Source organism: Coffea arabica, chromosome 6c (genome assembly GCF_036785885.1).
Source record: "Coffea arabica cultivar ET-39 chromosome 6c, Coffea Arabica ET-39 HiFi, whole genome shotgun sequence".
Taxonomy (NCBI): domain Eukaryota; kingdom Viridiplantae; phylum Streptophyta; class Magnoliopsida; order Gentianales; family Rubiaceae; genus Coffea; species Coffea arabica.
In genome coordinates this window covers 61,466,092-61,480,242 of record NC_092320.1, presented here as the reverse complement: position 1 = coordinate 61,480,242, position 14,151 = coordinate 61,466,092, and the positions used below count along the sequence as shown (strand labels likewise).

Genomic DNA, 14,151 nt, shown 5'->3' with positions numbered 1-14,151 from the left:
TATAACAGATTTAAGAAAATAATACAAATAAAGGTAAATTTGATACTCCTATATATCTTTCATCCAGATGCATCACTGTACCCCAATACATTAGTGCATGTCTACTGACAATAAGATCTATTTAAAACTGGTTCAAGTCCAAAAAAAAAAAAAATTAGATTTGAGAATAAAGGAGAAATTGCAAATCTGAGAAACTAGATTCTAAATCTACAAAAACTCAAATTTCACAAAGATAAAAACCTAAAAAACTCTCACAAGAAAATATTCAAAAGAGAATAAAACTCTCACTAAAACAATTTAAGAGAGAAAAAACTCTCACTAGAAGATCTTAAGAGAGGAGAATCTAAACTATCAAGAGTACTTTCTCCCATGGGGAAAGACCAGAGTTGGTCTCTCTCCCATGGAAGAGATGAAGAAAAAAATCTTGATAAAAGAGTTCTAGAGAAAAGGAAAAAAAAAAAAGAAGAAGAATTTTAGAGATCGAAGGGAGGTAGAATTAAAGGCAAGTTAGGATCCCCTCGAACTTAAACTCACCGAAATTAAGGTCTCATTGCCTCGTTCTCACTAAACATCTAGTCATGAGAAATCTCATGATTATGCCCAAGTCTAGTCGAAGTGAATGCTAATGTTTCTATTTTTATTTTTGTCAGCTAGATCTTAACGTCAAAAGAGTTAGAAGGTTGGTATAAGTTAATATAGGGTTGGCACTAAGGCAAATTGTGGCTACGAAGACTATGTTTGATCAATTAATTGTTGGAGTTTATTTGCTTAAAGTTGAAAATTAAGGGGTATCAAATGTTGTACCTAAAGAAGAAGGGGTTTTAGTGGGACAAATACAAAAACAAAATATTGAAAAGTATAAGGGGTTTGCTGTGTATTACCCTAAGAAATCTAATACCATTTGGTTGAAAAAAAAAAAAGAATGATAAGACAAACACATATTTCCAGGATTTGTATTTTTAGGCACATATTGCTTTTTATGTTTTTTTTTCATTTTTTTTTTTTTGTGTTCACAAGGGAGGAGTGAATTTTCTTTGTAATGCGAAAATAAAGGCTGACAACATGCAGTTTTATTTTACTTTTGGAGTCTTTGTAATAGGAGTTTTGCAAAAAAAATTACTCTCTGCCTTGTATTACTTTTGAGTTTAATTAGGGTAAAACACAGCAAACCCACCAAATTTTCAATCTTTTCTCGGATAATTTTAGTTGCAAGACCACTAGAGGGACAGAAAATGTAATCCTAAAAGGAGTCAATGGATGACATTCTAAATATTGTCCTCCATTTTTGCACTTTCAAAATTAAATTAATACTTCAGTTTTACAAAAATTCTAATATTTACTCACAAGTTCTTGGAAAATAGTGAAACCACCGAATCAAAACTTTTCTAGTTATCAATTATATTTTTTTTTATTAGGAATTGAGATGCTTCATTCATAAACAAAGTGTGCCACAAACTTTAGTACACTACTAAAATAATAGTCATGGTACTGTGCAGGTGGACTTAGAGTTAGGTCGGCCATCATAATCGTAAGTTGACTGTTAATAGGACCAGGTGCAGTTGTCACCATAATTATAGTTGCTTGACAGGAAGGTTCACGTTTCAAATAGGATGCTCTTTCTTCCGTCTTGGATGGATGTCATGGTGTGTTTTTCTTTGAAGCTCTCTCAATCATGATGTTCAATTCGATGAAATTGTTTAATTCGCAGTAGTATAATAAGGCTCTAACAAATCATAAATTCGTTTACAAGGTATAAATTCTTTTCCGGTAGTATGTAAGAACAAAAAGTCTCTTAAGAAAGTTACCAAATATAAAACAAGGGATAATTTCAGAAACCTTCCTTTGAGGTTTTTTTTTTTAACAATTTAGCCTAATTCCCTTGAAATTTAAAAAATTACACGTACCTCCTCTGAATTTATCATTTTGTTAACAAAAATGATTTAATGGTTACAATTTTGAATGAATAATCCAAAATACCTTCATGAAATTATAAAGTTCATTTTACTTTCTTATAAAATTATTTAAAAAATATGAAATATGTACAAAATCTCAAATCCATTTTCAACCTTCATTTTTGTTATTTTAAACATTTCATATTATCATATCTCAAATTAGTACTATTGTCACCATTAGGCCTGTCAACGGGTCGGGTCCGGGTCGGAATTCATTATTCCGGACCCGGACCCAGACCCGGCATACCATATTGGACCCGGAATACCATATTGGACCCGGATTCGACCCGTTTACCTGACGGGTCTTCAACTCTATGTTCCGGATCCGGATCCAACGGGTCTCGGGTCCGGATCCGGGTCTACCCGAAAAAAAATTATCAAACTTACAATTTCTAATAAAAATGAGAAAAAAATATATTTGTAAACTAATTTCTAACTAATACAAAAAAAACCAAATAAGAAAAAAAATCAAATTAACTTTATTCAAATACATCACTCTAATCAAATTATATTGATAAATATATATATTTTTAAATAATTAATCGATTTATATCCGGACCCGAGTCTAATACGGGTTGGAATACTATATTCCTTATCCGACCCTTTTTTTATTTGACAAAACGGATCCGGATCCGGGCCCGGATAACGGAATTAAATCCCTACCCATACCCGCAATAATTTGACGGATCCGGTCCGGGTCCGGGTCTAGACCCGGACCATTGACCGGCCTAGTCACCATGACCACTACCACCATCAATTTCTAAATTCTAAAACCTCAATCAAAATTATTAAAAAAAATCAGCATTGTTGATCTCAAAAAATTTCAATAACTACAATAATATAATATTCTATCTCTCAAATGTTGGAGTACCAATATCAACCCTATCCTTTTTAAACCTTCAACTTACATCTTCTTCTATTCATCTCTAGATAAACAGAGCTAAAATTAATTTGTAATATATTAAAATTGTGTTTAAAATGTAATTGGCTATTCCACGAGTGAATTTTATTTTCATTTCTATTAAATATTGCGATGCATTCATATGAACAAAATTAGGAATGGATTGTTTAATTGCATGAAAAATATTAATATGTTAAGGCTATTATGGCCATTTTGTTAGGCCAAGAGCAATAAGTGTAATAGTGCAAATCTCAAAGGTACTAAGTCAAATTGTCAAAAATTTCGAGGAGGTTTCTGAAATTATCCCATAAAACAATTGATGTATTAAAAAAAAATGTTGAAGTTAACCAAGCAAACATCAATCACTATCATTATCAAAAAAAAACATCAATCACTATCAAGATTCACAGCATGCAGAGTTTGACAAAATATCACCTAATCAGTTTCATGAAATCCGACTTTAATTTGATATTGTACAGGATAACATCCTAATCATGCGTTTGTTTCAGACGAAAGGAATGGAAAACTATTTTAGTTTGCACCATGTAAATGATATTTTACATAACAATATAACATGCACGGATTCTACACGTACCGCATGCTATCTTGAACATGTCATGCGTGGAGTTCATGTGTATCTTTGGCCTAGTGATGTACAAACATGCATTTGACAAAAAAAGACCAATTCAATTGATGGGCAATTTTCTAAATGGATGTTTTGGAAAACTATTTCCAGAGAGGATCAATCAAATGTTGAACAATCACTCTCCTGAGGTTATCATTTCAATGCATTTACAGCTGTTCTATTGGAAATTTTTCAATGATTTTTGGAAGTGGATGTATATTCATCTGTATGATTGAAAAGTAGTGACTTTAGAGGAATTCCATGCATATACAAATTTAGTAAATGAACTAGTTCATTGTATGTACAATTAGTTCATAATATAAACAAGTTCATAGTTGCACAAGTTCATGGTATCAACAAATTCTTGATTTCTCTTAATTAACATTTCTCTAAATCTATAAAGGTCAAATGGGTCTTGGTTTAATGTAGAAAACTATATTTGTTTTAAAAAAGCTCATCATTCTTATTCTAGTCTTATTCTTAAAAAAGTTCATCATTCTTAAGAAACAAGCACAAGCTATGTTGAACATTGTTACACCATTTAATCCTCAAGGGTATTTCTCCTTCTACTGTACTTAATAAGAGATAACTATAACATAAGAAAAGTGTATCTAATAAACAACGTGATTTCAGAACTTGTAAAATTCTTACAAGTTTTCTAGTTAAGGTTTCCAACAACTTCTTACTTTTTTCCATCTTCTGTCCCCACACTTTCATTCTTCTTTTTTTTTTTTGGATGAAAATATGTTTTTTTTTTTTTTAACAAAAACATGTGATTGCATTCATGTGAAGCATAAATTCATGGAAGTACCAAATAATAGATGATCTTTTTGAGTAATCTACCAATGCTGTGGACTACAGATGCTTTGATGCCCAAAAGGGATTGTTCTCCATCAATCCTGTTTGCAAGGAACTGATGACAAATCCCAGGTTGTAGTTTGACAGGTTTGCAGCTTACAAATTATCCACAACAGTCATTCTGGTCGGGCTCGAGCAAAGAATGCATCCAATGTTATTGTTTCTGCATTAAACGTTCAGCATCTCCAAGCTGCACTTCACCTCCTTGCGACTCGTATCCTTTCTCAAACATCTTCTCGATCTGCTCGAGAGATTTGCCTTTCGTTTCTGGAACAATCATGTAAACAAAGGCAACAGAAGTAGCTGAAATTGCACTAAAGAGAAAAAAGGTTCCAGCCACGGAAATTGCACGAGAAACAGAATGGAAGGACATGGCAATTAGACCACTGCACGCCTATTACCCACAGCTCCAAGCGCTGATGCTTGAGCACGAAACCTTATAGGAAATATTTCAGATGTCAACACCCAACAAACTGGACCCATCCCCACAGAAAAGAATGCTACATTTCCACAAACTGACAGTATTGCCAAAGCAATCCCCAAAGATCCATGTCCCAGTAATGAGAGGCTGATTGCCACTGTGAACAAAGATGCAGTCATCCCAATTGTGCTTGCATACAGCAGAGGCTTCCTTCCAACTTTGTCAATTTAAAAAGTTGCTACAAGTATAAATACCGTCTTTGTAACACCCACAGCTACTGTAGCAGCAAGAAGCTTTGATTCGCCCTGCATACCAGCAGCTTTAAAGATCTCGGGACTATAATAAACAGTTGCATCAATACCAGTAACTTGTTGGTAACACTGGATTCCAAACCCGGTGAGTAACATCCTGCGCAGTGCAGGAGAAGGGCTTAAAAGTTCACGCCAGAGAGGCTTGTCTTCATAGTTTTGTGCATCAGTATTTCCAGCAGCCAATTGAATTTCTGCTAACCTCTCCTCGACCTCTGCATCATTTTCATTTGTTTTTAACAGAACAGACCTAGCTTCTTCAACTCGGTTCTGCACAACCAACCACCTTGGTGACTCGGGGATTACAAATAAAACAAATGCTATCAAAACTGAGGGCACAATTCCCACAACCAGCATTATCCTCCAATTTATGTGTGCTGGAAGCCCGGAAAATGCATAATTAGAGACATAACCAAGAAGAATTCCGATATTAATGAAAATTTCTGGAAAGGAGGTGAGTGAGCCTCTAGCAACAGTAGGTGATATCTCCGCAATATAAACAGGTGCAATCAAAATATATGTTATTGTTGAACTTTCTTAGAACACAACAAAAAAAATGGCAATACAAGTGGGGGGATGAGCAACTATCTTCATTCTCTCCACACTAACACGAACAACACAACTCAAACTGAACCCCTTGATCGAGAAACAATCATACAGAACTTCACTAGTAACGGCATCTTCTTGTTCTTTTCCACTACTAGTCCTCATCAAGCATGGAAATTCGTTGCTTTCTCTTGTCAAACACAGTTTTGAAAGATTCCTGTTCTGCACGTAACTGCCCTTGAAATACACTCTGCTGCCTCTGCTATGTGAAGCTGTGATCGACCCCTCGAAGCTATCTTGCAACTATGATCTTAGACAACATTATGCTTGTGCATTTGCGAGTGATTTCAGAGGTGGGTCTTGCAAAGGCCCCTAAAGTGTTTGAAAGAAAAATAGCAGCAACTTTCTAAGAATCAAGTCATCAAAATTATATGAAAAAAAAAACCTCCTAACTTACCAAGTGATTGGAATATTTTACTTATCAATATCGACTTTTCAATTACATTATTGTGTTATTTTATATCCATGTTAGCTAATTATTGTTTTATAAAGTTTGAGAACACTTTAGAGACATGTAGCTACCACAATAAAACTTGCACGTTTTATGCACGATTTAAAACCCATCTAATGTTAGTATTAGGTTGCAAATTTTATTTGAAGATGATGCCTAAATTATATCATTATATTTGTCTCAAGATTATGCATTCAGATTTAATACCAAATGCTTTCATTCGTCAAGATAAAATTACATTTTGGTGGAACGATAGAATTTTTTCATTCATCACAATCAACTTAGTAGAATCATCACAAGCAACTGTTTCTGAATAGGTAGTAGGCTTTGCAACTCCATCGATTTCTTCTGCAACATATAAAGTATATCCAAGCAAATCTGAATATCTTTGTAGTGGTCGAATATTTCTCCTTAGTCTATATTTGGCTATGTAATATTGCTCCTCCTTTTCTGAATTATTTTCATTAGTAGATTCTAGTGCATCTATTGACATTTGCTAAATAGAAGAGGCGAATTGAGAAGGATCATAACTACCAATTTCAAGCTCCACATCCTTTTGTGCACTATCATCTGCATGACAAAAAACAGAATACTCCTTTTTGGAAGACAATATAGAGAATTTGTCAAAAGAAACATCTCTATTGGTAATAAATTTTAGAGATTTGGTATTAGAATATCACAATTTGTACCCTTTCACTCCAAAAGCATACCCAAGAAAAATACATTTTTGACAGGTCGTCAACCTGTGCAATAATAATAATAAATATAGAACCTAACTACCACTAAGAGCAGTCAATAATTAATCCCAGGTACTGGAGCAGGGACCCTAGGTGTGCAATGGGTTACTTGATTCACCCTGTTCCCGAAGAGTTTGCTTAATCCGATATACCGGAATTAATTAATTGACAAAAATTACTAAATAGTAGACAGTGGCAAGTAGGGTCGTCTCCTCAGGGACTGGAGATATCTGTCTCTTTCAGAGTCCAATTGATAAAGGGGAATTTCACCGGAATGCAACTAAAAACAATTAAACAATTTAACTAAAAATGAATAAATAACTAGCGCAAATATAGCAGAAATTTAATCAGGAATAAATAAATTCTAGCCAAGGATACAACTACTCAGGCACAGTCCATTTATCCGATCATTGATGCAGGAGAGGTTCACTTAACTTATTAATAGACTAGTTATAGTCTGATGACCAATTTTTCCTTAAATTATTGATAACCAAGGTACGACCGTTGATTACCCCTAATCAGCAAATACTCCTAGGTACGACCATAGGAATTAATTTCCCAATTGCATTAATATTAGAAAAACCTAGCCCTAACCAATAACACGCTACGAGGGTTATTTAAATTAGATTGCACGTTCCCCTAATGTGTAAACACACCAGTTGCCACTAATATTAATCAATCAAACAATTACGGATTTAATTGACTAAATTGGCACGAGATTAATAAATCACATTGAACATCGGGCCCTTGACATCCAATTAATAAAATAATCCCATGAAAATACAAGCAGGCAATGTGCAAATATGAATAAATTAAGGAACGCGTGAAAACTAATTAGATCTCACAGATTTTCGGGACTGCGCCGTCGAGTTGACCCTTGACTAGATAGAAGGTTTAGCCACGCCGCATAATTAAATCACCACACGAATTAATGGATTGCAAAGGCATAGCGTTTTCTATTAAGAAGTAAGGAATAAAAGGTGTTTCTCCCGTTGGGGAATTTTGTCGAACACCTGGCGTGTGTCAGAGGCCAGTCAAAAAAAAAGGAAAAACTAAAACTAAAGACTGGGCTAAGAAGCTAGACTAAAAGCCGTCCCTTGCCTCCGTACGTTCGTGGTCTTTAAAAGAAACCAAAGAAAGATATCCTGCGGTCCCCACCAATTGGTCACAAGCTGCCTCTTTCTTCTTAGTCTTCTTAGGCTTTGTACGTTGCCAGCTTTTGGTCAAATAGCTAGTGGTCTTTTCCATGGGCCCCCACCGAAATTTAGATGGTGAATTACCAATGCTAGGCCTTGCTGAATTGACCCTTTGTAATATGCTCTAGAAAGTCCCTCCATTTGGTAATATTTCTGCTTCACTCCTGAACTTGATTCCAAATACCAAATATGAGTAAATACCAGCAATTAACACAATATTCGTCAGGGATAGAAGGGGAAATTAATAATAAAATTACTAACAAATTATACCCTATCAATTCCCCCCACACCTAAACCATGCTTGCCCTCAAGCATAAGAAAAGTGGACAGACCCCAAAAATCATATATCGGTCATCACTCTAATCTACCACATTGCCAAGAGATTCAAGAGAAAATCATATATCGGGCACTAGTAGTTAAAATCCGAGAAACATCCCCCTAGTTAGCCTCTACCGCGAGCTCCTTCAATTTCCAAATTAACCAGTCTAAGGAAAAGGAATGACACACAGCATTTATCAGTTAATGGTCCAAATATTCACACAAGTCCCCATATCGAGTCCATAAACCAGCAAGCTTCCCTATTATGTATTCTCTCTTTTTTTTCTTTTTTTTTCTTTTTTTTTTTAAAGCACATAATAATATTCGACACACGAGGACTTAGTCTCTAGCCGCCGGAGCCTTTTGACGCGAACTCCAACATTTTTAGATGAAAGAGCCCGGTTACTCAGCTCCTACCGCTATGCAACCACGTACTCATATTAAGTACCACATTTTGACGCGAGAATCGACACTTTTAGGTGCAGATTCCCGGTTACTCGGTAGTAGCCAATAGAGGAGTACAGTCAAGCTTATTCACAGATAATCAAAGCAGAAACGCAAAATAACAGCACTAACAACTAAACACAGGGGCAGCTCGCCTCATTATTGCCAAACCTGGAGAACTGGAGTCAATATTGGACCAGTTCACATTAAAATGCCAACAGTCATTCCCAATGCCTAGAAAAGTTAACACGGAAATCAAAAGAACCAAGCAGTCCGATATTCACCAAGGAGACATCTCGAATCCAACCACAATAACCCGATACATTATATTTAAAAAGAACTTGGCAAAAGTAGAACTAGAGTCAATAAACCAAAAGAAATTTTTTTTTTTTTAAATTTTCTTTTTTTTTTCATTTTTTTTTCCGTTTTTTTTTTTGTTGTCTTAATAGTCACCTAGGATTAAAACTAAGAATTAAAACTAGAATTGAAGTAAAACTAAAAACTAATAAAACTAGAAACTATTAAAAACTAAAAACTACTAAAACTACTAAAAACTAAGAACTAAAAACTACTAAAAACGGAACGGAAAACACACTAGCACCACTGTAGACCCATTCCCCCCACACCTAAATCACACAGTGTCCTCAATGTGACAAATAAAAACAAAAGTGAGAGGGAAATGGACCAAACTTCCCTGAAACCGGGTCATAGCGGAGGGCGAGGTGGGAATGGAGGTGCAAAGCCTGTATGCATCAGGAACTGTGCCAAATTCTGTGCTATGCCGGCGACATTGGCGTCGACGTTGGTCATCCGGGCCTGCAAATCCTGAACCTGCTCCCGGAGTTGCTGCCATTCAGAAGTCCCATGCGGTGGAGGTGGCGCAGAAGAAGATGACCCAGCTGTGTCCTCGGCTGATCCAGGAAAGGAGGAGGGACCTGCCCGGGACGAATGATGCGCACCCGGAGCTCTAGGTGGTCCAGGAGGGATGAACTGGTAGGAACCATCAGGCAGGCGCTCGATGACTCCCATCCTCTCCAAGCAGTCTGCGTCCAAGAGCTCCATCTCGCACGCCAAATGTAGGTCGTGGTCCTCCAGGTCAAGAACCCCCAACTGTATCGCCAAGTGAGTGATGTATGACCCAAGGATGAGGGGTTTGTTCTTCTTGGCCAAGACGGTCTTGAACTGTGCGGCCAACCAACACCCCAAGTTCACCTTGACATTGTTCTTCATACTCCAGAGGAAGAAGAATTCAGGGCGAGAGAGTATGCCAGAGCTGTCCTTGCGCCCCGAGTAGCTGTAGGCTAAGAACCGCTGAACATAGCGGGCACTAGGGTCCTTAAGAAAGGAGCTCCTAGATCGGGAAGGATCGTAACGCTGCTGGTCGACGGACATTTCTTCCCACACGTCATGGTAGTGGGAGAGGAACAGCTCTATGTAGTCACAGGCACTCTCGGCAAACTCCCTACTCCCAGCATACTCTCTCGTGGCAAACCCAAATGCCCGATTGAATTGGGTAATGGAGAAATTGAACTCTCGGCCCATGAGCCGGAAATGAATGACCTGTGGTGTGTCAACGGTGTATCTCGTAGGTAACTCGAACTCAAAGGTGGAGTAAAACTCCCGAGTCAGCTCGACAAAGGCGGGGCATAAGACATCTAGATATGAGCGCCACCCGATGGCTGTAAACATTTGCTCGACTTCCTCTCGTATGCCTAGACCCATGACGGTTAATTTTTCCCAAGTCTTACTTGGTGTAATACGCCGCTCGCAGACCTTAGCATACCTCTGCTGATCGGCGGGTCTAGTGAAGGTTAGGTGCCCCCCAAAGTGAGTAGGGGTATCTACCTGAGCACCCCGACCCCTACCCAAACGGGTTCGCACATTAGAAGAAGAGGGGAGGTTGGTAGGTGAGTTGACTGGAATAGAGGCATGTGGAGGGGGCTGAGAACGAGAAGCTCTAGACCTAGAGGATGATTTCGGTCGCACCATGGCCTCTAACAGTGAACTCAAACCAACGAGAAGCTTCAACAGGTATAGAAACCAGCAAATGTAACTAGCACAGGAAACTCAGCAGACCAAAGCAAGAATGCCCAGTAGGAACCCAATCAAGAACAAAAAGGGATGTTCGAGCAAGTAGCAATGCCCAATGCCCGATTTAGTAAGGCTCCTCCAAATCAGCAATTCAACAAGTAATTATACCGAATACTACCAATCTCAACAAGTAGAGCATGCGGTCAGATCTTCTAAAGCAACAAGAAATTTCAGAAATTCTCACTAAAAACCCAAAAGGGACCTCAGTGACTTATCGAAATAATGCCCAGCAATGCACAACTAGTCAACCAATGTCCACAAGCAACGTGAGGGTCAAAATGTCCTCCAAAGTGAACAAATAATCACAGCAATTCAGCACATTTAAAATCTCAATAAACAGCCAGGCAAACCAATGTAGTATTATAGCTCACCCAGATTCCCAACAGGTGGCTCCAGATGGCCAATTAAATGCACAATGTCATCCAACCCACAAGAATTAGCAATTCCAAACAAGAATAGTCCACCCAGTACCACTGGTGGAAAATCTTTCAAATATGCACAATTTGCTACCAAATATCACCGGCTAACACTGAGAAATTGAGGGCAAGTGTCAAATACCTCCACAGTGACTACCCCAGGCGGCAGACAGAGGAGCAGCGTTGAGGCCGGTGGTGGTTGTACTTGGACGGCGGCCGCGAGTGATGAGAGCGGCGCGCGCGAGCTGCGGTTTGGTGGCTGGCGGGCGCCGTTCGGCGTTGGTTGCGGCGTGGTTGGAAGCTGCGCGAGCGTGGGCCGCTGCCAGCCGCGGGCGTGCGCGGAGGAGAGGAAGGGAGATCTGTGGCGGCGCGAGATGGCGGCACGCGCGAGGCAGATCTGCTGGTGGTGGCTGCGCTGCTCTCGGTCGGCGTGCGCAGAGGCGGCGCTGGGACTGAGGAGTGGCGGACAGAGGCGCGGCGCGCGGCGATGACGGGCGGCTTGGCGTGCGCTCCAGCACCGAAGGCGGCGGACTTGGGCTGATCGAGCGTGCGGCGGCTGTGGCGTGCGCAGAGAGCAGGAAAGCAGCAGGGGAGAAAGAAAGAAAAGAGAAAGAAAGAAAGAAGAAGAAAGAAAGAAAAGAGAGAAAAAGAAAGGATTTTTTCTTTTTTTTTTCTTTTTTTTTCTACTTGTTTAAAATTTTTTTCTTTTGCTTTTTTTTTCTTTAAAATCTGAATTTCTGGATAGAAAATAAAAACCTACGGTTTAAAAGTTTTTTTTTTTTTTTTTTTTTTTTAGAATAATCTGTCTTCTTTTTTTTTTTTAATGAAAGGCATAATAATAATAATAATAATAATAGTAATAAGAAAATATATTTTTTCAAATTCTTACCTTTCCCGCGAACGTGACGCGGGCACGTCAAGAGGTCAAGAGAGCTCCCAAAAGTTTCAGAATTTCCTGATCTTGAGCGTCCTGCACATCACCACGCGGGCACGTCATGAGGGCAGGAGAGCTCCCGGAAGTTCAGAAATTCCTGATCGTGAGCGTCCTGAACATCACCACGCGGGCACGTCATGAGGGCAGGAGAGCTCCCAGAAGTTCAGAAATTCCTGATCGTGAGCGTCCTGCACATCACCACGCGGGCAGGTTGCCTACAAATCAGCAAAAACGAAAATTAACACCCAAAATCAGTCAAATTCCAGGAAAACATATTTAAACAATGACACAAAACCAACAAACAATTAAAAGAAACAATTGGGTTGCCTCCCAATGAGCGCCTTTCTTTAATGTCTTTGGCTAGACATTGTCCAGTAATTTGCTTAAACTAAGCAAGTAGGATCCTCCAAGTGCATCACCTCCACCCGTTCAGTTGGAACCCCTTCATAATATGGTTTAAGACGATGACCATTCACTACAAATTTCTTCTCAACTTTCAAACTTTGGATCTCGACTGCACCATAATGGAAGACATTAGTCACAACAAAAGGGCCAATCCAACGAGAACGTAGTTTACCTGGAAATAACTGCAATTTGGAGTGGTACAGCAGAACTTTTTGCCCACACTCGAATGTCCTCCTTGAGATCTGTTGGTCATGAAAAATTTTATTTTTCTCCTTATAAATTACCGCATTCTCATAAGCTTCATTGCGGATCTCCTCCAACTCCTGTAATTGTAACTTCCTTTGGACTCCGCCCTCCTCAATATCCATATTGCATTGCTTAACCGCCCAAAATGCTTTATGCTCGAACTCTACTGGAAGATGACACGGCTTACCAAATACCAACCTATAGGGAGACATCCCTATAGGTGTCTTGTATGCCGTCCGATAGGCCCATAGCGCATCTTCCAACCGTTGACTCCAATCTTTTCTATTGGGGCGCACCATTTTCTCCAAGATGGACTTTATCTCCCGATTCGACACCTCCGCTTGACCATTGGTCTGGGGGTGATACGACGTCGAGACTCTGTGGAGTACACCATACTTGCGAAATAAGGCAGCTACGGTTTTGTTGCAGAAGTGCGTTCCCCTATCACTGACAATAGCTCTTGGCATTCCAAATCGCACAAAAATGTTAGATCTGATAAAATCTGCAACCACTTTCGAGTCATTAGTTCGAGTGGCCTTAGCTTCCACCCATTTAGACACATAATCAACTGCCAGCAAAATATACAGAAAACCATATGAAGTCGGAAAAGGCCCCATGAAATCTATACCCCATACCTCAAAAATTTCTACAAAAATCATCGGGACTTGGGGCATATGATCTCTACGGGCTATACTACCTACCCTTTGACAGTGATCACATGACTTACAAAACACATAGGCATCCTTAAACAATGAAGGCCAATAAAATCCACTTTCTAAAACCTTATGTGCAGTTCTCTTGGGTCCAAAATGACCTCCACAGGCAAAAGTATGACAAAAAGTTAAAATCGATTGAAATTCCATTTCACTTACACATCTCCTCATCACCTGATCTGCACATCTCTTCCATAAGTACGGGTCATCCCAGATAAAATACTTGGCGTCGCTCTTCAATTTATCCCTCTTCGATTTTTGCCAACCTGCAGGAAAATTACCAGTTACCAAATAATTGACTAAATCAGCATACCAAGGCAACTGAGAATTTAAAGAAAGTAAGTGCTCTTCAGGGAATGCATCCCTCAACGGTTCATTATCCTCTCCAACGGGTATACGACTCAGATGGTCAGCTACTAAATTCTCTGAGTCTCTTTTATCCCTTATTTCCAGGTCAAATTCCTGTAGTAGCAATATCCATCTGATGAGCCTCGGCTTTGCATCTTTCTTGGTCATTAGGTACCTTAAT

General features: G+C 39.0%; 1 pseudogene; it reads right to left on the bottom strand.

Annotated features, from left to right (window-relative positions):
* Positions 1-4,348: 4,348 nt before the first annotated feature.
* LOC113693430 (probable polyol transporter 4) lies at positions 4,349-5,776 on the bottom strand (annotated as a pseudogene).
* Positions 5,777-14,151: the final 8,375 nt, after the last annotated feature.